The sequence below is a fragment of the Crinia signifera genome, chromosome 3 (genome assembly GCF_055691185.1).
Source record: "Crinia signifera chromosome 3, ASM5569118v1, whole genome shotgun sequence".
Lineage (NCBI taxonomy): Eukaryota > Metazoa > Chordata > Amphibia > Anura > Myobatrachidae > Crinia > Crinia signifera.
This window is the reverse complement of record NC_139219.1, coordinates 299,468,295-299,493,762: the sequence shown is the minus strand read 5'-3', so window position 1 is coordinate 299,493,762 and position 25,468 is coordinate 299,468,295. Positions and strand designations below refer to the sequence as shown.

Here is a 25,468-nt window from a genome sequence, read left to right as displayed (position 1 = left end):
TATATATATATATATGGGGTCTATTATTATTCCGAGTGCCGCCAACCCCCTGTCTATATATATATATATATATATATATATCCCCTGCAGGTAACCATTGACCAAGTTTATTCTGCCTTTACTCTATGTTTGGACAGTATAATATTCGCCCATGCAGTGTGCGGCCAGTAATGACAAGTGCAAGGGGGCCCCCCGCTCTAAAGTACCCCGGGCCCCCCAAAGGCTTAATCTGCCACTGCGTAAATCGTGAATGTCCCGCCGAATCCGGGACGGTTGGGAGGTATGGAGCTAATACTGGAAATGTCCATATTCTGACCGCTGAGTTCACGACTGCATAAGGCAGCACACAACTCTATACATGACACGGATGTTATACCTAACTATGGGCAATTAGTTCTATAACTATCTCTGAGACTTGTGTTTATGACATTGAAGAAAATAAATCACATTTTTTACAGATAAAGGGGTCTTTGGGGGCTATTCTGTAAGGTTCGATAAGCAGAGAAAATTCATGTTTACCAAGTGCTGAGATGCCACCCGCTCTCCCCCCCTCCCACCACCAAATCCCCTCTGTTCCATGCGAGGGGATGTGTTCGCAAAGATATCTTGAAAACGGGACAGCTGCGCGAGCGCCTGGAAAGGAGGTGTGGCCTATGAAAGGGGGTGTGGCCTCGTGGATGATGTGTCTGCAGGCCACACCTCCGTTTTCTGCGATGCTGAATAGACGCTGTGCACATGCGCACATCGTCTATTGCCTTCAGGCGAGGCAGACTCCCAACTGTGCCCCCTGCCGTGGGACACTAGTGGCACTGGGCGGGCGAGGCAACCGTTCCCCAAAAAACTGGGACGGTCCCGCGAAAAACGAGACAGTTGGGGGGTATGCTGAATTAGGCCCCTTGAATATAATTCTTTACAAGAGCAATGAAACTTGTTTCCCAAAGAATGCAAGGTAGCGCAGGTGACAATCCACACAAGACACCCAAGGAATAAGCTCTTAGTAATCTATACAGTATATCAAAATGTACCTTCAGAACCCATGCGATACATCTGCTTTACATTGTGCATTAGCATTATATGGTGCCGGGAGTGTATCATTTAGATGGGTCCCCTTCAGGCAAGCACATGTTTTTCCTTCCCATTGTTTGCTAGCGGAGAGCGGGAAGTGTGATGTATGATTTAAATACCCAGCACAACGTACCGATTATTATGCATAAAACATATGCTTTCTGCAGCAAAATACTTTTTATTTTCCATTTCAAGGGGCTTGAATACAGTGGATGAGCATCATTAGCTTGGCATTTAAGATCTCGCATTTACTGTAGAGTATCTGGGGCATTGTAAGTTCAAACCTTCACATGTTACTTATTAAAGCCAGTTGTGATGTAAAGGTTAGCCTTCTTAATTTGCTAACTTGTGTTCTCCCCCTCCCCCCCACCTAATGTCTTGATTTTCTTTCAAAATGAAATAGTCTTGAGCGCCTGGAGCCGTAAGCTCCTCAGCTGCATTGCAGATTCATCCATGCAGAGGTTAATGATCAAAGTGGGAGCACGGAATTCCTCCAAGACCTGGAAATGAAAGATAGAAGTATTATTATTAATGACAATCCCTATTTTTTGCCTTTTTTGTTAGTGGCGTTGTGGATATAAAGTACACGGACCTATGTGCAGATCCGGATTTACACAGATTTACCGGAATCTCAAAACGGGATCTTATTGGCTATCAAAAACATGTGACAGCATATAGGGCCTTATTCTGGTTCATTCTCAGAGGCAAATTCCTTCTCAAATGGACAAAACCATGTGCACTGCAGGTGGGGCAGATGTAATTTGTGCTGAGAGAATTAGATTTGGGTGGGGTTTTTCTTCAAAGTGAGATCTATATTGTAGTGTAGAAATAAAGCAGCCAGTATTTACCCTTCACAGAAACAAAATAACTCACCCAGATATAATTCTCTCTGCACATGTTACATCTGCCCCCCTGCAGTGCACATGGTTTTGTCCATTTGAGAAGGAATTTGCCTGGGCGATTTTGCCCAGCCTGTAAGGACAACGATGATGCAGAAAATCGCTGGGCTGAAAATCGCTTAGTGCATACACACTGGGGAGGATGGCTTTCCATAGCAGGACATGAGCAGCGGCAGCCGGTGATGAGGCGAGAGCGTGCATCAGCACTCACCGCTCATCGCTGGGCTATACACACTGGGCAGCTTTTGATCTGAATGCAACTCAAATGGTAAAAGTGAGCTGCTTTCAGCTCAAAATCACCCAGTGTGTATGGGAACTTTACAATGCTGGTATTTGTATGACCACATGCATTTGCACAATTTACAGAGCACAATGCATTTCTTTATACCCCCTTCACACTGCACAAATAAACCGGGGTCCAACCCGGGTTGTTGCTGGGTGGAGCCGGGTCACTCTTTGGTGTGAAAGTGCCAACAGGAAAAACCAGCAACCCAGCATTCCGACTCGGATTAAAAGAAAGGTTTTAACCAGGTCGGACCCGTGTTGCTGGGCATTGTGAATGAGTAACCCTGGTCAAGCTTCGGGGTCCCATTTACACTTTAGGGTGGAGGCAGCATCACCTCTAAGCGATGTCTCCTCCCCCGCCCCCGATTACGCGCTGCTACTCTGTCCAGCCCCTGTGTGATGTCAGCTACACGGCTTGTTGCTGAGTTAGTGAGAGGAGCTTCGCCTCGCAAATGCCAGGACGGTCCCAGCGACCAAGCATTTGCGATATAAAAGGGGTATTAGTTACACTTCTGTTTTCTGCTACTATACTGCGTGCTTGGTCCTCCTGTTTTCAGTGAGGCAGTGATGTGCTGCTGTCAGTGAGGCAGTGATGTGCTGCTGTCAGTGAGGCAGTAATGTGCTGCTGTCAGTGAGGCAGTGATGTGCTGCTGTCAGTGAGTCGGTGATGTGCTGCTGTCAGTGAGGCAGTGATGTGCTGCTGTCAGTGAGGCGGTGATGTGCTGCTGTCAGTGAGTCGGTGATGTGCTGCTGTCAGTGAGGCGGTAATGTGCTGCTGTCAGTGAACCAGTAATGTGCTGCTGTCAGTGAGGCGGTGATGTGCTGCTGTCAGTGAGGCAGGCATTCACTACTTTCAGTGAGGCAGTGATGTGCTACTGTCAGTGAGGCAGTGATGTGCTGCTGTCAGTGAACCAGTAATGTGCTGCTGTCAGTGAGGCAGTAATGTGCTGCTGTCAATGAGGCAGGGATGTGCTGGGAGCGGTGATGCTGTGAGTGATGCTGCAACAGTGTGATGAAGTGTTGATGACAGTTGGAGGTAGGTCAGGCGTGTGGTGACACTGGCACTGGGAGGTTTACAGTCACTGGGAAAGGATGCATGCTCATGTGATCTAGTGTTTACAATCATGACAGTGGGATTCCTGTCATTATAACACACAAATATATATTGTCCTGGTTTTGCACCATAAGACGCACGCCAGATATTTTTCAGTAAATGTAGCCACAGACACCGTGCCTGTTGGCGATGACAGGTTTTGTGTGCCATGCGATAGGTTTTTGTAATAATCTGGGCAGGCAGAAGACTCTCTGTGCACCTGCCCACACGTCACAGGTCATGTCGGGAACAGAAGACATGGGAAGTACTGTATGAGGGAAATGAAAGGCACACCTGTGGCTGCAGGAAGCCATCATTCTATACATAATCATGTGCTGTAGGTCAATTTACAAACTGACAAGCTGTTCTTCAACTTCTTGTCACCACTGCCTGGTGCATCTAATTATGCCCGCCCTGCAGCTGACAAATATCAGCTGCTTCACGCTAAAGGATGGATCGCTGTAAGTACTTCCCTCTGGCAAAGTTAAATATTAATTATCTCTTTTTATTTCATGATTATTCATGGGGGCTAATGTCACTATAGAGAAAGAGCGATATGTCACTGTCTTGAAGCATTAAACATGCTAATTCACAGTGACATGATGCTGATCAGGATAACCATACAGGACCCACTTTGCCGGAAGCACAGTGCTCTGCTTCTGTTCTGTCGCTGCACTGGTGATTGTATATATGAAGTGAGGGCTGCAGCAAGAACGTCAGCAGAGCATTGCGTCCTGGAGAGATGTCCCCCGGGGGATCTGGTAGCAGAGATGAAGGAACTCGGGGAGAAATTCCTCCTGATGGCGGCGGTGACCAACATACTTTTGGGTCTATTTATCAACAACCTTCCAAAAATAAATCTTATAGTTGTTGCTCTTCATAGCAATAGAAGATCTGGGGCAGACGAGCGATGGCATCGGCGATGCTCAGGACCTCAGCAACAATGACAGGGGCAGGAGAGCGATGCTCAGCACCTCAGCATCAATCAATGGGGAGGTGAGCGATGCTCAGCAACTCCGCAACAATCACTGGGGCAGGCGAGCGAAGCTCAGCATCGCAGCAACAATCACTAGGGCAGGCGAGTGATGCTCAGCAACAATGACAGGGGCAGGAGAGCGATGCTCAGCACCTCAGCAACAATCACTTGGGAGGTGAGCGATGCTCAGCACCTCAGCAACAATCACTAGGGCAGGCAAGCAATGCTCAGCAACAATGACAGGGGCAGGAGAGCGTTGCTCAGCACCTCAGCAACAATCACCGGGGCAGGCGAGCGATCCTCAGCAACAATTTCCAGGGCAGGCGATTGATGCTCAGCACCTCATCAACAATCACCAGGTCAGGCGAGCGATGCACAGCACCTCAGCAACATTTACTTGGGCAGGCGAGCGATGCTCAGCACCTCAACAGCAATCACTGGGGCAGGTGAGCAATGCTCAGCACCTCATCAACAATCACCGGGTCAGGCGAGCGATGCACAGCACCTTAGCAACATTTACTTGGGCAGGCGAACATTGCTCAGCACCTCAGCAACAATCAGCCGGTGCAATCAGCACCTAAATAATCACTGGGGAAGGTGAGCGATGCTCAGCACCTTAGCAGCAATCACGGGGGCAGGCGAGCGATGCTCAGCACCTAAATAATCACTGGGCAGGTGAGCGATGCTCAGCACCTCAGAAACAATCGCCGGGGCAGGCGAGCGATGCTCAACACCTCAGCAACATTCACTGGGGCAGGTGAGCGATGCTCAACACCTCAGCAAAAATCACCGGGGCAGGCGAGCGATACTCAGCACCTCAGCAACAATCACTGGGACAGGCGAGCGATGCTCAGCACCTCAGCAAAAATCACCGGGTAGGCGAGCGATGCTCAGCACATCAGCAACAATCATTCGGGAGGTGAGCGATGCTCAGCAACTCTGCAACAATCACTAGTGCAGGCGAGCAATGCTCAGCACCTCAGCAACAATCACTAGGGCAGGCAAGCAATGCTCAGCAACAATGACAGGGGCAGGAGAGCGTTGCTCAGCACCTCAGCAACAATCACTGGGGCAGGCGAGCGATCCTCAGCAACAATTTCCAGGGCAGACGAGTGATGCTCAGCACCTCATCAACAATCACCAGGTCAGGCGAGCGATGCACAGCACCTCAGCAACATTTACTTGGGCAGACGAGCGATGCTCAGCACCTCAACAGCAATCACTGGGGCAGGCGAGCAATGCTCAGCACCTCATCAACAATCACCGGGTCAGGCGAGCGATGCACAGCACCTTAGCAACATTTACTTGGGCAGGCGAACATTGCTCAGCACCTCAGCAACAATCAGCCGGTGCAATCAGCACCTAAATAATCACTGGGGAAGGTGAGCGATGCTCAGCACCTCAGCTACAATCATGGGGCAGGAAAGCGATGCTCAGCACCTCAGCAACAATTGCTGGGGCAGGCAAGCAATGTTCTGCACCTCAGCAACAATAAGCGGAGCAGGCAAGCGATGCTCAGGGGCGGATTTAGGGAGGAGGGCGCCCCTAGGCACAACAATAATGTTTACTAAGTAGGACAGTTTATAAGGGCAGTATCTGCATGTCCTATCCATTTACACTCTATTTAAGATGGAATATAGTACAGTACAGTGGATATTTTGCAGTTATTGGTACATTTTGGGCTGACAGTACTATCACAGGCATCCAAGTGCCGCCCCCAAACATGTGCCGCCCCTAGGCCGGTGCCTCACGTGCCTAATGGGAAATTCGGCTCTGGCGATGCTCAGTACCTAAATGATGACTGGGGCAGGTGAGCGATGCTCAGCACCTCAGCAACAATCACCGGGGCAGGTGAGCGATGCTCAGCACCTCAGCAACAATCACTGGGACAGGCGAGCGTTGCTCAGCACCTCAGCAAAAATCACCGGGCAGGCGAGCGATGCTCAGCACCTCAGCAACAATCACTGGGGCAGGCGAGCGATGGTCTGCACCTCAGCAACAATAAGCGGGGCATGCAAACGATGCTCAGCACCTCAGCAACATTCACTGGGGCAGACGAGCGATGCTCAGCACTTAAATAATCTCTGCACCCAAGCAAGAGAATATCTACCTTATGCCAGGCCTGTAAGATGTCTATCCGCGCAAGCCTGAGATGGTTTATGGGACTGGGAGGCCGACTACGGCTTCCACTTCCAAATTCAATAAAAAAAAAAAAATCAGTTTAAAAAAAAAGTAAAAAGTAGAAAGAAAAATTTCTATAAGAAAAAAAAAACTGATTCAGATCTGTTCTCAAAGCTGTGTCTGTTCACACCCTAGCGCAAATGTCCAAAATCCTTCATTAGACGATCAGATTTGAGTTGACCCCCAGTGTTAAGCACATACAGTATGTAACCCTAAATAGGGGCTGCTATTTTGTGAAATTGACTAAGTTCTGGACTGATTTGCAGATCCTGGCCCCAGTAGCTACTTATCACATAATTTCTGTGGAAAGACAATTTTTCTGTTTCAGCAGCCAAGAGAAGTCCCCCAGAGTCTCTTAAAATCCCAGGAGAGTGGGTAAGTTTGATCCGATTACATATCTTTAGACTAAAACCACAATGATACAACAAAGCATTTAATAAAAGTCACAGCGGGTATGCACGGGTGAGCAAATTAAAGTCATCTGAAGGTGGAAAGTCCTGTAAACAGTAACATCCCATCCCCCTAGCATAGGAGAGCAGTGATCCAACCATCTCTGCTGTGAGGCATAAGTGATGGCAGTGAATGGGTAATTAAATAGGACAACTCATTTTCCAGCCAGATCAATCAATGACATTGGTAGAGCATTGTGGGGACCGGCCGGCTGACATGCTGACTGCTATTGTGTGTCAGCCACCATACCGATGACTGATACCTTGTCTATGTCTCTCTCTATGGAGGAAAATGAATTCTAGAACATATGGTATATGTACTGTATGTGTGATTTTAAGGCATTTTTGTATGCACTGAATAGAACTCTACTCAACTAACAGGATACTGTTAAAAAATTCATGAAAGTGGAAACATGCTGTTTTGATTTGACTCTGGTGCAGTGAGATGAACCGCAACCGGCGCCACCACTAGGCAGCCTTAGGCATTTGTCTACGGCGTCGGCCACTGGAGGGCGGAAGTTGGAGCAGCTGGGTCCCGTGCACGCCCGGCACCCGACCCCCCCTCCGTGTAGCAGCCACCTGACACCACATCTCCCCCGGCTACTGTGTAGCACAGTAGCCGGGCCACCGCACGTCCGCAACCCCCCCTCCTCCGTGGATCGGGTGAGCGCCCCCCCCCCCCTTGCACCGGCCCTGGCTTCATGCGGCTCTGTACCTACATGATGGGTTATGACTGGCCGATGGTTGGGATCCTAACGGTCAGTATACCGACATCAGAATCCTGGTACTCCAGGATTTTGATGACTGTATACACTGTGGGCTTGCTGCACCCCGTTGGTCGGGATTTTGACTGTCGGGCAGATGAGCAGTCGGGATTTTGGCGTAGGTATACGGACAGAGCTTAGCCCACTCTTACAGAGCTAATCTCGGCATACATTTCCCCAATGAGTCCTTGGGGCTGAATGATCTCTACGTAGCATAATTACTTGACAACATGGTGGCGGTCTGAGAATGATTGGCTACGGAGCATACTGTATTCACAAAATGGTTATTGGTCTATATTGCTGTACTCTGTTTCATTGGAGACGTCCTGCATGTGCATTGGTGATTTTCAAAAGCGACATCTGGTGGATGAACGTAATATGTCACACTAGCTAGGTTGCGTAACGTTTTGCAATGTTGCACACTGCCTCGTCTGTCAGGCCATTCATAGGTAGGACAGATGAGTGTGGCTACATCTGTATACTGTACTACAGTATATTTATCAGTGCAAGCTGATTGTGGTCTATAGCACCATACTTACACACTATGCCATCCCGGCATCTGCAAGTGCATATACAGTTGCCAATGGCGGCGGGAAGGGGGCTGACGACGGGGGAAGCGACGGGTGGAGTAGGGGCTGTGCTGATTCACCATGTCCCTCGTCTGTACATGCAGGATGATGGAGGATATCATTAACGATGCGCGGAAGCTCACATCGTTAACTATATTGAGTGTACGCACTAGGGTCCTTATTCAGTTCTGATCGCAGTACAAATTTGTTCGGAAAATGGGCAAAACCATTTGCACTGCAGGTGGGGCAGATGTAACATGTGCAGAGAGTGGGGTGTGTTGAAAATGAAATCTAAATTGCAGTGTAAAAATAACGCAGCCAGTATTTACCCTGCACAGAAACAAAATAACTCACCTAAATTTAGCACTCTCTGCACATGTTACATCTGCCCCACCTACAGCATGGTTTTGTCCATCTTGAGAACAAATTTGTACTGCAATCAGATCTGAATAAGAGCCTAGAAGTTATAGTAAAAGATATCGCTCATAAAGCCCTTTCTGAGCGATATCTTACTATATCCTTTTAGTGTGTACGGGGCTTATCTGCAGAGCTCAGGATGTCTGGCGCAATATGAATTTGGCCACTACTCTACACGATTTCACAGCTTCCCCTTCAGCTTCCACATTACTGATAAATAGAAGGAGACATACTTTCACTATAGCCTTAAGTGCATTTTAAAGTAAAGTATTAGTATGTCATTAAGCTGACATAGGGGTAGTTACTGTATGTTTAAATGCAGGTGTTCCACATTCCAGGTCTGTTTGGGAACTTGCCTTGTTCTCGCAAATAAGAAAAATATTAGTTTATAAATAGCAGCCCTGGACAGATCTTCTGTGAGTATCTGACCACTGGTTGTGTCTCACCTAAAGAAATGAAGCAACTTCTGTATAGCTATATTACTGGTACACTTGCAGATTTGTGTCTGTAAGTCGTAAGCATTCAAATTCAATTCAAAAGTAGGCATTGCATGTAAAATCAACAAAACTGTAACAGTGGGTACTTATATGTTAGTTGGGAGACCCACTAAGCTATTTGCTTAGTTTTCCACCTCTATAAGTACATGTGTACACAAGTAGTATATGTCCAATATACAGGTATTCGATGTATGGGTGCTGGGAATTACTTTGCATACAGGTTACACAGAGCTGCAATATATTATGGCCCTTTTTAAGATCTGATAGCAGTACAAATTTGTTCTCAAAATGGGCAAAACCATGTGCACTGCAGATGGGGCAGATGTAACATGTGCAGAGAGAGTTAGATTTCTTGAGCAAACATGTGCTGACAGGTGGTATTTCATGCCCTACCAGCACCCTAAGGTGCTCAGCACACTAGGCAAAACTTCAACCTACTGCCGCCCCCCCCCCCCCCCCCCCCCCGCCCATACTGCAACCAATAACCATTTTCCAACCCCTTAATGTATAATTGCCTAACATTCTGGAATGGCAGGGAGCCTGCCAAAATTTAGTGGTCATCCCAGCCCCTCAGGTAGGTGGGAAAGACCTCTGCTTTCTCTGGAGGCCCCCAGCACCCTCCCCTTTGCCACCCACAACTGAGTACAGGAAGAGAGGGCAGCAAATTAGGGAAGTATGCCTCAAGAGAAAGTATGGAGGTGAGGTCGTAGAGGTTCCACAGCAACCACCTGCATTAAGTATGACAAGGATCCTCACAGACATCCTTGATTTTATGATAGGCAGACTTGGTGGCGCCCTCTAGATCCCGGCGCCCTAGGCAGCTGCCTAAAGCTGCCTAGTGGTAGAGTCGGCCCTGTCTACAGCCAATCAGGGCTGAGTGCTTCTATAGCACTCTGACAGTGCGATTCTCCACTGTGATTACAAGTCAGTGCAGGGTGAGATACTGCAGGGGATGACAGAGTCACCGCCTGAGCCTGGATTTGTTACACAAAAATCACACCATATCGCATTTTTTTTTTGCAGCAAATTTGCATCTCATAGCCAAAAAAATGCGATTTTGAAAAATGCGAAAAGGTGCGATTTTGGAATCTTTCTCAAAATCACATCCCATTAAATCTCACCCATAATATTTTTTGACAATATTTTTTATTTGAATTTATCTAACAAATGTGAGCGACACTTTTGCGCATCTCCCACAGAGATGTTGCCACTCAAATTGTTTATATATAAACTAGCCGATCTGTATATCAAGGAGAGGACGCTGCACTAACGCCAACGAGGAAAGATAACACCGTTTCTATAGGATCATTTATACAAATTTTTTTCTTAAGATGTCTTTTACCGTCAGCCGTGTAGTGAAAAAGTCAATTCATTTGAATTCCATTACCTAACCCTCAGTTCCACTTAATCCCTGTCTCTTGAGTATTCACGCTTGCTTGCCAATGTGTGACTGTCTCATGGCAAGTGTACAGGTTGCCAATAAAGTACAAGGGCTTTCAGGAAATACAAACAAGATGAAAGGGGCAAAAAAGACACAATGATATAATGCTACTGTTACAGGGGAAGCTATAACGGCTATTCCGGTCTATCCAGATAGCCCCGTGCTCTAACAGACAAAGGCTGCTCTAAAGACTGTAATCACACGAGGAGAGGTAACACCCAGGCGAACAGGTGTTTGGAGTTCTTTAAAGAACGAGGCTTGATGGACAGTGGTATTTATTTCGCAAAACTCAGGTGTTCCTACACATAGGGGTATTTGGACACCCTCCAAGCTCAAATATCTCCCTATCCCCTGAGGACAATATAAGTTGTAGCTCCTCTCTGCTTTATTTTAACACCTCTAGATTTTCATATACGCTTATATAGACTTTTCATGGGTCAGTAGTTACTACGAGTTACAATGAAATTCCCCAGCTCTATAAAAATACCAAAAGCCTGATGTTTTATGTATTAATGTAGTTTTTAAAGCTAGAAACATAACCTAGAAGTTATTTCCTTGAGCCTTCAGCTGTTCAGAGTCAGTAATTACTATCGCAGTTCATGGAAGCACCTGGTTGGAGGCACGGCCACAGTGACAGGTATAGAGTATGCTGTAATCAAAGACGACCTGTCAGACGCAGTTGTCCCATATATGTCCCCTGTGAACCCAGCACGCACAGATGAATGAGTGCATGTTCCGTAAATTACTCTCTGCAGATGTTTTGTTTTGCAGTTGCGCTGAAAGAGTCAGGTTAGGTGGAAACTGTAAAATGACAACCTAAGTAATCGCAGAGTTCCAAGGATACAATGAACACCTGGGATGCTCAATGGCAGTTATATGTCTATATTGGTTGGAGGGTGTGGGGTGCGTGCACACGGAAACTGGGTCTAAGGCCCAATACTTAAAGGTTGTTATGTCTATTCTGCTGCAACCACGCCCTTATGTCACTTATATACATCTTTGGAAGTAAGCGGAAGAGAATCCCGGATTACTGAGCATGGCGGTGGGGGGTAGTAAGGTTGATACAGTGGCCAGATGTATCAAGCTTAAAAAAGTGATAAAATAGAGAGTGATAAACAGCCAGCCAATCAGCTCCTACCTGCCATCTTACAGGCTGGGTTTGAAAAATGACAGGTAGGAGCTAATTGGCTGGCTGTTGATCACTCTACATTTTTGAAGCTTGATACCTCTTCCCCTCAGTCTTATGATTGCGGTCTTTTTAAAAATAAATATCAATAATGCAAAAGCAATAGATGCTGATGCCACATAACACTCTGGTATATATGGAGAAAACACTTGCAATATTGCTAGGTTTAGGGGGTTATTCAATGTGCCACTGCTATTTCCGATGGGGGAAATAGCGCCGGCTCCCTATTCAATGCTGTCTTTAGCGGCAGAACGGGCCGACTTTAGAAGCTGTCGGGCCCGTTCTGCCAATAACAGCCGTGGATTGTCGTGATACCGGACCACAGATCAACAATCCACGGCCGTTTTCGTGGCCACACCCCCTTTGCGACAATCGTCAGGTGGGACATGAATCCCGCCTGTCGTTCAGCTGTCGGGCTGACCGCAAACAGGCCAGGATCATGGCTGTCGGCAGGGATCCTAGATTACCCCCCCCCCCCCCCCCTTAATGTGCAGCACAGAATTACATTGCTTTGTATGTTTTACTGGTCTGTCATATTTAGCGCTATTTACATTATTATTAACCTTTATAACATGCATGTTAATTGCTTGCATGTATATTTTCTCTGTCAAACACAGTGGACCTATTTCCACTACGGGTAAGAAAAGCAGATCAGAATACAATTTATGGATTCATAGCTTCTAATAATTAGAAAAGGCATTGCCGACAAGTGTCAGAAATGAGTTTCCTTATAATGCAGGAGACTATTAGGTCCAGCAGTGTTCCGTGCCATCTTCACCATGCCCCCATCAGTCACCTCATTAAAGTCTGGCAGTACAAGCCAGGTCACTAATGTTTCTCTCTGCGCCATTGTCACTTTACGCTTTCAGACATATACAGTCTGTGAATTGTCTGCTGCCTTATTTTGTAATCCCCAGATTAGACACAGAAGACCATCTAGAAACAACTCTGTAAATCTTATAACCCATATTACAGGCTCGGAGACTTTCACAGTCCTGCGGCTACGGAATGAAGCCCAGAATTACCAATATAACATTGAAATATTTCTATAATAATTGGCGAGCGCAATATTAAAACATAAGAAAGGGAAAAGTTTCTGTATCTATGATGATAATCCTTATTGAACTGTGAGTGTGATCACTGCTGAATCCTCCTGGTCAGTATGTTCTCCTGAATATTATGTTAAATATTTGTAAATTCCCTTCTTACCGTGTGGTTAGACGCCGCCCGCTGGGAGGGGGGCAAGGGAATGCCCGCCCCCCTTGTATGCTCACATAGCCATTTGCATGTGAGCATGCCACTAAAAAAATTATTTGATGGTCGCTGACCATCGGATATTTTTTTTTAGGCATTCACATGCGTATAATTGCCCATACGCAGAGCCGCACCATCGGTCCCAGGCATGAATATACTGGGGCCCGAGTGATGTGGAATCAGGCCCACAATGCATAGAGAAGTCATGTGAATTTAGTATAAATGACACCCTTGGGGTAAAATTATGCCTAGTATCAAAAATTCAAGGATGTCTATGATGATCCTTGTTGTACTGTACTTAATGCAGGTGGCGGCTGTGGAACTTCAAAGACCTCACCTCCATACTTTCTCTTGAGGCATACTGTCCTACATTGCTGCCCCCTCCTCCTTGTACTCTGTTGTGGTTTGCAAAGGGAGGCCTCCAGGGAAAGCAGGGGAATTGCCCACCTTCCGGGGTGCTTGGTAGGACCACCCGATTTTAGTGAGCCTCCTTGCCATTCCGTAATGTTAGGCAAGTATGCCTTAATGTGTTGGAAAGAACTTATTGGTAGCAGAATGGGGCGGGGGGGGGGGGGGGGTGTCACATAGGGTGCTAAGAAGTTTTACACCGGCCCTGACAGCATCCCCTTCATCCGCCACATCAACATCATATTAATGTGCAGTTTCTCGCACTTTACTACCATATTAATAAGATGACAGGTTTATAAATTGTAATTACAGTAGAGAGCCTTCCCATGTACCACTGCAACTAAGCCAGCATTTTATATAGTCTTGTCCCTACTCTACTGTATAAGCTTAATATTGCGTGCTGGTGAATTAATAGTACATCCCCCATCCTGACCTGACCTGCCCTAGAGGCCGATATCTCTCTATTGCTGTGCTAGACCTTTCCTGTCCAGCTCAGCAGTTCAATATATGGAACCACAAATCATAGAAATGATTTTTCCGTAAAGAGCGGCAACTGTGCCCCGAGCATACACATCATGTCCCCTTCACACAGACCGATGTTCAATAGGTTAAGGTCGGCAGATTTATCTCCTTCTGACACTGAATCAATACAGCAGCGGCTTTGCAGGAAAGGCTCACGGGAGCAGGTAAATAAAAGGACAATTACTGAGTCCACAAACAGTGACATGATCTTGCAGTCACAGCCTGGACTCTGTAAATATACGCTCTCATAGAGTACTCTCATCGCTATATACAGTATCCGTGATCATGTCAGCGCCAGATTACGGTGGACGTCATACAGAAATGTAAGGACACCTATTGAAATGATTCTGTAGAGGTGCGCGGACATCGGTAATGCAAGGGAACGTAAAGACTAGAGATCTTTTAACCTTTTGAGTGAATTTGCCAAAATAGGTGGGAAAATTGGCAAGCAGACATTTTTATTCATCGTAATGACCTGTAATGTTTACCTTATATAGGAAGTATGGGGCGAGATGTGCTATTTGGAACTGGGACAACGGGTCGACAGCAAAAAGGTAGACAACCATTAGGTCGACACCATTAGGTCGACAAGCAAAAAGGTCAACAAGCAAAAAGGTCGATATATCAAAAAGGTTGACATGTAAAAAAGGTCAACATGCAAAAAGGTCGACACAAACATTAACAAACCCCATGTCGACAGTCAAAAGTTCGACATGGGGTTTTTCACTGTTTTTTTTTTTTTTACCCCTAAATGTCGACACAGTCGACATGGGCACAGTTTGAGGTGCACTTTGTCCCCTCGCATCGCTCGCAATGCTTCGGGCACACTATTTTATTCTCCCACCATGCCCTAGTGGATGGTAGGGCATGAAATACCACCTGTCAGTAAATTCTTGCTCAAACAACAGTGAAAAAACCCATGTTGGCCTTTTGACTGTCGACCTAGACACTGTCGACCTAATGCTTGTGTCGACCTTTTTGAATGTCTACCTTTTTGCATGTCTACCTTTTTACATGTCAACCTTTTTGGATGTCGACCTTTTTGCTTGTCAACCTTCTTGTTTGTCGACCTAATGGTGTCAACCTAATGGTTGTCTACAGTGGCGGAACTTGTGAGTGGTTGGCCCAGGGGCAAAATTCAATTTGGGCCCCCTCCTTCATTCCAACCCTAGTTCACAACATGCAACGCACCAGTGGGTGGCAGCAGTGGGCCCCTTAATCCTCAGGGGCCCCGGTGCAATGCACCTGCTGCACCAATGGTAGTTCCGCCTCTGGTTGTCTACCTTTTTACTGTAGACCCGTTGTCCGGATCCCGTGCGATTTTTAGTCATGTTTTTAAAATAGCATGCGAAAAAAACGCACATTTAAAAAAAACCTCGCACATGTAATAGGGTGCAATTTTTTAGAATAAGCCGGAATTCGCATTCGCATCCCCCGTGTTTTGGAACCAGCACAAGGCTCCAACAGCCCGCGGTGTCATGCCACAGTCGGGGGACACTTTTTACATAAGGTGCCCCGGCCGTACCATGCGCACCATGGCTGGTCAGCCCTGGACGAGGTACCTATTGGAGTGGGGGTCCATCCTCTTTACCTACATTGAGGGCTTAGAACATAGACCCATTAGCAGTGTTCACTAAAAGAAGTTAACAAGTTAATGAATTAGATGACAATAAAAGTTTCAGACAATGAAAACTTAAAAACCATTAATAACAGAACACCTTGTATATTATCTGACAAGCGTTAAACAGGAATAGACACAGCCTTCTTCTTGAAAATTGTGATGAACTTGTCTCTCCTGTTATTTTGGTTCATTCCCATGTGACAAGGCTTCGTACATCTGCAGTTCACCTTTGTGTTACTTGTGAACTTGATATTAGAAAGCAGTACTGTATAACAATACATGTCATATTTCTCACAATCACAAAAAGGTGTCGCATTGCAGCACAAGGTCTACCCAGTACAAGGGGCCTGGTGAAAAAAGTAATGACCTTGTGGTTAGAACTTACCACTACATGTGGGAGACTAAACATGATATCCAACTATGACTCCCTGTAACCTTGGGCCAGTCATTTGATCTTCCTAAGCATCCTTATGTAACACGTCTGAATAATGTGTGTAAATAGGTGTAAAACTGCCTGACACGCCTGAGATGGGGTAATGATTCTGTCTGCTCCTCACCACCTGGCAAGGGATCCATTGGAAAATTGGCCACCATATCCCCAGAGCTGGATTCATTCCTTGGGGGAGCTCTTCAGGGAGGTAGCCGGGCAAAAATGACGCAAATCATGTCATTTAGTACAAAGTCAGCTAATGAGTAATTTAAAATTGTCAATATGACATTTATGACATGAAGTGGCAAGGAAAGGCTAAGGCCTTAACCTATGTTCATGGCTGGTGATTCAGCTTCTCATGGAAGCCTTCCTCTATCTCGAAAAATTAAAAAAACTGGTTAAAGCACAGATACAGTATCACAAATCCCCAAGTCCAAGTGTGTTTGCAGTTGTGATGTCTAGGCCTGACTTTTCCAACACTGTACAGGAAGAGGAGGCTCCTTCCACCTTTTGCACACCTGATGCAAGAGCTGGGAGGACCACCACCAGTCCAGTTGCGGACATTGAGATTGAGGATGTTACTGTAGAAGTAAACCTGGATGAGGAGGACATTGGTGTATCTGGCGTTGAGGAGGAAGTTGATGATGAGGCTTCTGATGGTGATGTGGTTTGTTGGAATCAGATGGATACAAATGTTGAGCTTGGGATGAAAAAGCCCATTGTCATGCCTGGGCAAAATACCAAACCACCTCTTCGGTTTTTGATAATTTCAATCCAAAACAACTGTCACACCACATGTACTGTAGTCTTTGTAAGTAGGGGTAAGGATGCTAACCACCTAGGAGCATCCTCCCTTATATGTCACCTGCAGTGATTTCATTATAAGTCATTGTCAAGTTCAGAAACTTTGGCTAAGAGCATAGGCAGTCCAGTGACACCTACATTGCTTTTTCCTGTTGTATCCATGCACCTACACTCTACACCAGAAACTTCCTCGCCGTCAATCTCCTTCTCAGGATCGGAAGTAGTCCTGCAGTCCATGTCTCTGGCATGACTGACAGTTCTCCTATCCGGGATTCCTCTGGAGGATCTTTGAGTGCTACGCCTACTGCTGTCGACCATCATCCCAGACAATGAACAGCAATTGCCTCCAAAAAGTACAGAGGGACCTGTGATGATGGATTAGAGCGGAGTTTAATTAATACTTTGTGAGAATAAGGATGTACTCACTGAAGGGGGTGAGGAATCTGAGGATGAGGAGGACATCTTGCCTCTGTAGAGCCAGTTTGTGCAAGGAGAGATAGATTTATTGCTTCTTTTTTTTTTGTGGGGGCCCAAAGAAACCAATCATTTTAGCCACAGTGTGCATGTCCTGTTTATACAACATTATGTGCCTTATTTGGGCCTGTCTGTCACGGCAGTGCCACTCCTAGATGTGTCATGGGTTTGTGTCGCACACTTGTGTTGCTTAGCTTAGTCACCCCAGTGGGAAACACAGGATTTGAAAAGGGGGGTTTCAGAATAAACATCCATGAGCCAATGACCTGCATGTGGGTGGGTAACGGCACTGAAAGATATTGGTAAATTTTATTTGAGGAGTGGCACTGCTGATATAGTTAACTATATAGGTGATGCCGCTTGTCAACTAGTGTGTCGTGCCCCCCGTGGCAAATCCCCTCCTTGGACAGACAAAACCATCATACTCCTCCCATTAACAGAGATCAAAGAGACCACCATGTACCCAGATATATCAGGAAATTTTTCTGATATTCAGGGAGCCAGGGGACCGCGGCAGGCAGGCAGATGGAAGCCTCCCTGCCTGTGCCCGAACGTGTGTGTGTGTGTGGGGGTGGGGGGAGGAGGGCTCCCAGGGACACAGGCAGCACAAGCCCCCCCCCCCCCCCGGGAGAGCTGGCAGGGAGCAGCTGCACTGGTCCCGCTCGTGCATATGTAATGAGCGGGACCAGTGTTAAGTGAATACTTAACGAGCGGCTCCCCGCCCCCTGCTGACGAATGTGTAAAATAAATAAATAAATAAAATTAAATTAAAAATTCAATATATATTCATGTGCTAAAATAGCATGCCCCTTCACAGAATAAAATTTCAGATTTTTTGACATAAAAAAACAAAAAAACTTTATTTTAAAAGATCACTTTCCAGTTCACCTTAAAAAGATGTTGAATGCAAAACAGTGAATCATGGCGAAAATCATGCTGAAATCAGTTCTCCATCCCAGCATTGAATACACTCTCGGAGAATCCCAGTGAAAACTCCATTGAAATACACCAGCGAATTGGAGCGAGCATGAAACGGAGAACTGGCCGGCATTCACTGTTCGCTTTCAGCGAACAGTGAACATTGAATAGGGTGAATCACATTTTCAGTGAAAAAGATTCACCGCAAGGAGTAAAAACAGCCCGATTTGCAAAAAAAATCCCAGGTGAATTGGGAGCATTGAATACTACCCAGAGTGCTGGGGGGAGTGATGTGCCCATCGGACACGTCCCTACTGGCCCAAGTTCGGAGGTATGGGGCAGCCATTTTGTAATCTGAGACTAAGGGCCTTATTCTAGTTCACTCTTAGAGGCAAATTCCTTCTCAGATGTACAAAACCATGTGCACTGCAGGGGGGGGGGGCAGATGTAACAGGTGCAGATAGAATTAGATTTGGGTGAGTTATTTTGTTTCTGTGCAGGGAAAATACTGACTGCTTTATTTTTACACTGCAATATAGATCTCACTTTGAAGAAAAACCCCACCCAAATCTGACTCTCTCTTCACATGTTATATCTGCACCACCTGCAGTGCACATGGTTTTGTTAATTTGAGAAGGAATTTGCCTCTAAGAGTAAACTAGAATAAGGCCCTAAATTCAATGTAATAGCATTCTATTAAGTCACCATGAATAGGAATCAATGAGCATTACTGGTTGACAGGGAGAGTTATCAAATCTTACAGCGAATTAAGGTAAATAGAAATATAAAATACCACCCAATCAGCTTCTAGGTTTAATTTTTCAACTTTATCTCCCTTGACTTTATCTATTTCCAAAGATTGGTACATCTTTCTTTTCGTCATGTCACTGGTTCTTAGATAATTGATGCATTCTCATGAAGACTACAAAATGGCCGATGTAAGCAATAGTTGAGATTAATACGTGACACAAGTTCTGTGGCTGGTGGACGTCAAGTCACCATTTTAGCTGTTTCTAATCAGCCCCAGAACCTGTGTAATTCATGTGTCCTTTAATATTTAAGGGCTGACCTGGCAACCCTAGGAGCAATTTATTTTGCAAAGCATGTTAAACATTCTCGCCATAGTATGTACTAATTGCTGTAGTGTGGTGTCTGTGGTTACTATAGATAAAAATACATTGACATGTATAGAAAGCCATAGATGGTGCGGTTTGCCTTTACACCATGTCTGAGGTGTTATATTTTATTTTGCTACGTATTACTTTTAACAGCCTCAGCATGCGAAAAAATAGTGTTCTTTGAGGTTTCCTCTTCAGATGGCTGCATGGTGTTTCCTTTCTGAGAAATAATGTTAAAGAAAAAATAAATACATATTAAATTGCTGTATCAAAGATTTATCGGAAATTATGAATATTTTCTGTTCTTTGAGGGGAGGGCAGATATCAACCAATCGGGCTTCCCTAATGTAAGGCCCAGTTCAGTGCCTTGCCTGGTACTAACTCTCATGTCATGGTCCATTATTTGTATCCAATGGGGCTGCATTCGCAGAAAAAAATCCCATTGCTTGTGAATTTATTAGGCTGGAAGATAACAATATATTTTTTTTTTTGCCCATAGCAACCAATCAGATTCTATTATCGTCTAGAACTTGCTAAATACAGTAAATAAGTTAGAATCTGATTGGTTGCTAAGGGCAACATCAGATCTTCCATAGAACTCACATTTTAGTAAATTTACCCTTGAACATCTGACAGGGCTTAGGGATGCATGAGGAAACATGGGAGCAAAGCATTACGTATCCTGTATGTTTCGACTTGACACTAAGGGGGAAATTTACTAAAGGAAATTTGTAAAAAATAGGTGTATTTGTATCCAGAAATACACTTATTTTTGACATTTACTATCCCGAAAATATGGCAATTCGTAGTCGTATTGCTGTGATATCAATACGAATACGAATTGCCATATTTTCGGGATAATAAATGTAAAAAATAAGTGTATTTCTGGATACAAATACACCTATTTTTTACAAATTTCCTTTAGTAAATTTCCCCCTTAGTGTCCAGAGAGCTTAGCAAGGGCGTGTCAGTAGACATGTGGGACTAAGCATCATAACAGGATTGCAGTGCACCCTGAGGCAGCCACAGCCCTGGTCCACGACCAATGATATAACAAAGGGGGCAGGGCCACTGGCGGCAGTAAGTGCAGCACGGACAGCAGGGTGCTTGCCAGGAGCCCCTAAAAGAACACTTACGCAGGAGATGCAGCAGACCATTAAGATGCAGCAGATTTATTAAGCCTGGTGAAGTTATAAAGTAGTTGATACTTTATCACAAGCCAATCACTTCCTAACTGTCAAGGGTTTGAAAATGACAGTTGGGAGCTGACTGACTGATGCATTATCACGGTCCACTTTTATCACTTCACCAGGCTAAATAAATCTGCCCCCATGTCTGCAAGGTGCCATTCTTGGCACCATGCTAGCTAGATGCAGGGACTGTGCAGCAGTGATGGTGCTGTGTGCAGTGGCGCAGTTTGCATACAATTACAGCCTTGGTGGGATACATAGATACATAGACTGCATATTTTTCCATACACGCACTGCAGAGCACCTTCATCTGATTTCAGTCCAGTTTTGCATCAGGCGTAGCATAGAGCTTGATGAGGATTTTAATGTATTTCTATTTTTGTGTAACATACACAATATGTTGGGAGGTACATGTGCTCATGTTAAAATTTGCTTCCATGACTAACAGACATTAGATGGTGACTGTGTAATTGCATAACCTATACCCTAGCGCGTCACCTTACATAAACTAGCATCTCATATGCTGTAAAGTGAGTTGCCGGTTTACAGCACAGCTGACAAGGGTTCCCACAGCAGGAATTTGGTGACCTATTGACCAGAGGAGATTCACTGATCACCGGAATCAAGGGCGCAGGTGAGTATTTTAGAAATTTTTTTTTAAACATTTTTTTTTTACTTGTGGTCTATTTATTTATGTTTGCATAAAAGCCCTTTAAGTGATTCTAAAATTTAGATTTAGTAGAAATAATATTGACAAATATGCCTGATCACCGTAATATGCGTCACTAAATTACCCACAAAGCAACCTAGGTAAGGCCATAGAAACAGTGGCCCAGAGACATGCTTTGGGAATATAACTGCTTTGGTGATAATCTGCATAAGCTAATTGTCTCCTCCCAGTGTAACACCACTAATTAATTGCCAGATATTTAGCTTACAGACAAGTGAACCTTGTACTTGACACCCAATAAAATTAAAGGCTTGTTTGGATTGTAATGAAATGGCTTTTGGCCAGCTTCCAGTGTATACCAGCAAAGGAAACCAGGACTGGATTTTAAATAGCATTCAGTTGTGGAGACCCAGGAAGTAATGATACAATGCCAGAAGCACAATGCAGGATACCTTCCACCGATGTACAGGATAGTCTGATTTTATTGGGATTTTAATGAAACATAAAAGCCAAAAAGTTTTTAATAGTTGCTTGCTTCGATATATTTATCTCACTGTGCCTAGAGCAAGGAATTTCTGTAATCCCTGTTGGATGATCACGGAACATATCCTTTGTTCCATGCAGAACAAGTCCAACACTGGAGGTATCCGACTTATAGGGGGAAATGTATTTCCAGACAATGCAAAAGACGGGTCATCATAATGTGGTCAGGACACAAGAACCTCATGGGCCAACATCAGCATAGGGGTGCGTAGGAAAATTAGGGATGTATGTTGCCAAACATTGCGGCAGTGTCCAGAACTGTCCCCCCCTCCCCCATAATACAGTGTTCCCTCTTTAAAGTCCACCCCTCTCCTACCACAAAGTATATTCTCTAAATCAGGGATGGGAAACCTTTGGCACTCCAGAGGTTGTTAAACTACACATCCCAGAATGCCATGCAACAGTTTCCACATGGCCAAATAGCAAAACTGTACCAGGGCATGCTGGGATATCAGTGGTGTAGCTATAGCTCCGCAGCCCCCGCGGTAGCGGGAGGCGCAGAGAACATGTGGGCGCCGGGGGTCTGCGGAGCTATAGTTACCGCACTTACCCGCTGCTGCCCTGCGGTCAGGGTCCCGTCTCTCCGGACGCGGGCTCCTGCAGCTATAATGAAAACGGACACTTAGAAAATGGCTGCCCCCATACTGCAGACAGTTTTCTGTCTGCAATATGGGGCAGCCATTTTCTAAGAGTCTGTATTCATTATAGCAGCAGGAGCTGGCGCCGGGAGAGACGGGACCCTGACCGCAGATGTGGCCGGTCAGGTAAGCCGAGAGGAGGAGTGCCCCTGTCCCCCCAGTAGGGAAGGTCACACTATATCAGTGTACTAGAGATGGGTCGTTCGCGAACGAAGCAGGTCTTTTGAACGGATCCCATAAAAGACTGAGGGAGCCGCCGATCCCAAAAAGGTGATCCGTCGTTCTTTTACTTTCAGTTTCGTTTTCCATTACAATGCATTTGCCTGAGCTCAGCACTGCCACCTGTGGCAGTTGAGATGTACTAGCTCTGGAGACTGAGCTCTGGCTACTGCAAGTAAAAGAAAGAATAAAAAGGCTGCTGCTGCTAGGGATGGCCATCGGTGCAGACGCCATCGATGGTTGCCATCGATGGCGATTCTGCACCCAGCCATCGATCAGTGTTTTACTCGGTCATATACGTTCTTATTTGTTCAGCTCACTGTTTAAAAAAAAAAAGTAAAAAAAAATGGCACTAAATGATTGTAAAAAAAAAAAATTATGCTTCACTATTCTCAAATTACCCCTTCTTTCCAAGTGAATCGTAGATCTGCCTAAAAGATACGGATCTTTTCACTGACTGATCTGCTGGGTCCCAGCTCTCGTTAGTGACCCATTTTGCCCATCTCTACAGTGTACCGGTAAGAGAGCGCACCTCTATGAAGCAGGAGCAATTTCCACTGTTCTTTCCCGCCACTTTTAGGTTGACAAACCCCAGCAAAGGAAAAGAAAAAAAGTTTGGGAACTGATGACTGAGGGAGGGAAGGTGCAGAATCTGATGAAAAAGGAAGTTCATAACTTAAATGCCCTAGGCTCCGCCTTAGCTACTCCCCTAAGCCTCATTCCTCAAAAAATCCCTAGCTTGTTAACCCACATACACTCCTGTGTGAGGCTTCAGCGATCTCTCACTTCCTGCGAGTTTATATTTGCATGACTGCTCAGGCCTGATGAATAATTAGAAGCAAATTACAAAAAGGAGCAAAAAAGAGGACCAATTTGCCCCTTGACAAAACAAATGCATTAATTATTTTTGCATTGCACCATCATTTGTTCCAAGAGCAAATTGCTCCTACAGTTATTTAGAATCCGTCCCACTGTAGGTCTTGTGTTGTTATTATTAGTTGCTATAAAGCAAATCTCTTTTTATGATTTTTAGAAAACCAGATGCATGTCTCCATGTCTCACCGCACCTTGTTCTGTTCTGTTCTGATGTCACATCGGTGGTTTCACAAAACGTACAACATCAAAGTATCGTTAAACACGTTTCAGATATAAGCGTCAGCATTGCAACCTCAAAATACAATTTCCACCCAAAAATAGCAAAACCCCCCAAAAAAGCACTACATGGTATTTTTAGAGTATTTCCATATTAGCTGCAGGAAGTCGGTGGTGAGTTCTCATCAAAGGTGGCTAACTGCGTCATCCTACACGAACCCTCACCTGTTGTTCTATCTGTATTTCCTTTAGCTTGTAAGCTCTTTTGAGCATGATCTTTACTCCGTTGTTTCTCTGTGTAATACCCCTTTTACACCAACGAAAAACCCAGGTCGGACCCAGGTCGGACCCAGGTCAGTGTTGGTGTAAATGGGACCAACCCAGGTCCATTGACACTGGTCTCCTACCCAGGTCCTGACCAGGGTTGAACACTGGTCGGACCTGGGTCGTGAGCGGTGTAAATGGTCCCAACCCAGGTCGGGACATATGGGTAGTGCTGAAAGGATACCCGAAGCATGGGACGCCTTTCCGTAAGTCAGTATCATGCGTTCCACAGTGCATTGCAGCAGCAGAAGACAGCAACCCGTGCGGACAGTGCACACAGGCTGCTACCTGGCACTCCACAGGTGGACCTGCCACAACCCTATCTGGCACTAGGATGCAGCGCTGTCAGGCAGTAGTGGGAGCAAGAGCTTAAAGGAGGAGGGTGCGTGATGTGCCTCCCACTCCAGTGACTCAATTTTTTAAGGGATATATACTCTACCTACAGAAATCATTTATGTTTGTTTTGGGGGGGCTGGGGGGAGGGGTATGGATTGTATGGTCGACCTAAAGATTGTCGACAGTCATAAGGTCGACATACTGCAAGGTCGACAGGTGTCTAGGTTGACATGGGATAAGATCGACAGGTCATCAGGTCGACACAAGCATTAGGTCGACATGCTCTAGGTCGACAGTCAAAAGGTCAACATGGGGTTTTTCGCTGTTTTTTTTTTTTACCCGAATGTCGACATGGACACAGTTTTAAGTGTCCATGCACTCGGCACACTATTTTATTCTCCCACAATGCCCCAGTGCAGTGATGGCTAACCTTGATACTCCAGCTGTTGTTGAACTACACATCCCAGCATGCCCTGCATCAGTTTTAGCATGGCCAAATAGTAAAACTTTAGCAGGGCATGCTGGGATGTGTAGTTCAATAACAGCTGGAGTGTCAAGGTTAGCCATCACTGCCCTAGTGGATATTAGGGCATGAAATACCGCCTGTCGGTATATGTCGGCTCATTAAACAGTGAAAAATCCTATGCCGACCTAATGCTTGTGTCGACCTAATGACCTGTTGACCTTGTCCCATGTGGACCTTGCAGTATGTCGACCTAGTGGTGTCGACCTAATGACTGTCGACCATCTTTAGGTCGACCAACTGACTGCTGCTGCAGGGGCAGAGGACTGGGGAGCACATGGGTGATGCTGCACTTTTATACCGCTATGTGCGCTTCATCACTGAATATAACTTTTTGACAAAATATTTTGCTAAATAAACCAACCAACATTTTTCAATGCTAACTTTTCATGTTTTTAAATTTTTATTTAAATCATTGAGGGAAGGTTGGATGGCAGTTTATCAGTCCTAAAATTGACATTTTTAATGTCATCCATAGGGAAAAGCAGGGCTGACCCAGGTTCAGTGTAAATGGTGCAGACCCAGGTCCGACCCAGGTTGAAGTGCTGTGTAAATGGGGTAT

General features: G+C 45.5%; 1 long non-coding RNA gene across 1 annotated transcript in view; it reads right to left on the bottom strand.

Annotated features, from left to right (window-relative positions):
* Positions 1–1,233: 1,233 nt before the first annotated feature.
* LOC146062771 (uncharacterized) overlaps positions 1,234–25,468 on the bottom strand; it is a 65,852-nt gene continuing 41,617 nt past the window's right edge. The window contains exon 3 of the long non-coding RNA XR_014471509.1: positions 1,234–1,565. This is a non-coding gene — a long non-coding RNA (uncharacterized LOC146062771). The remainder of the gene's footprint in view (positions 1,566–25,468) is intronic.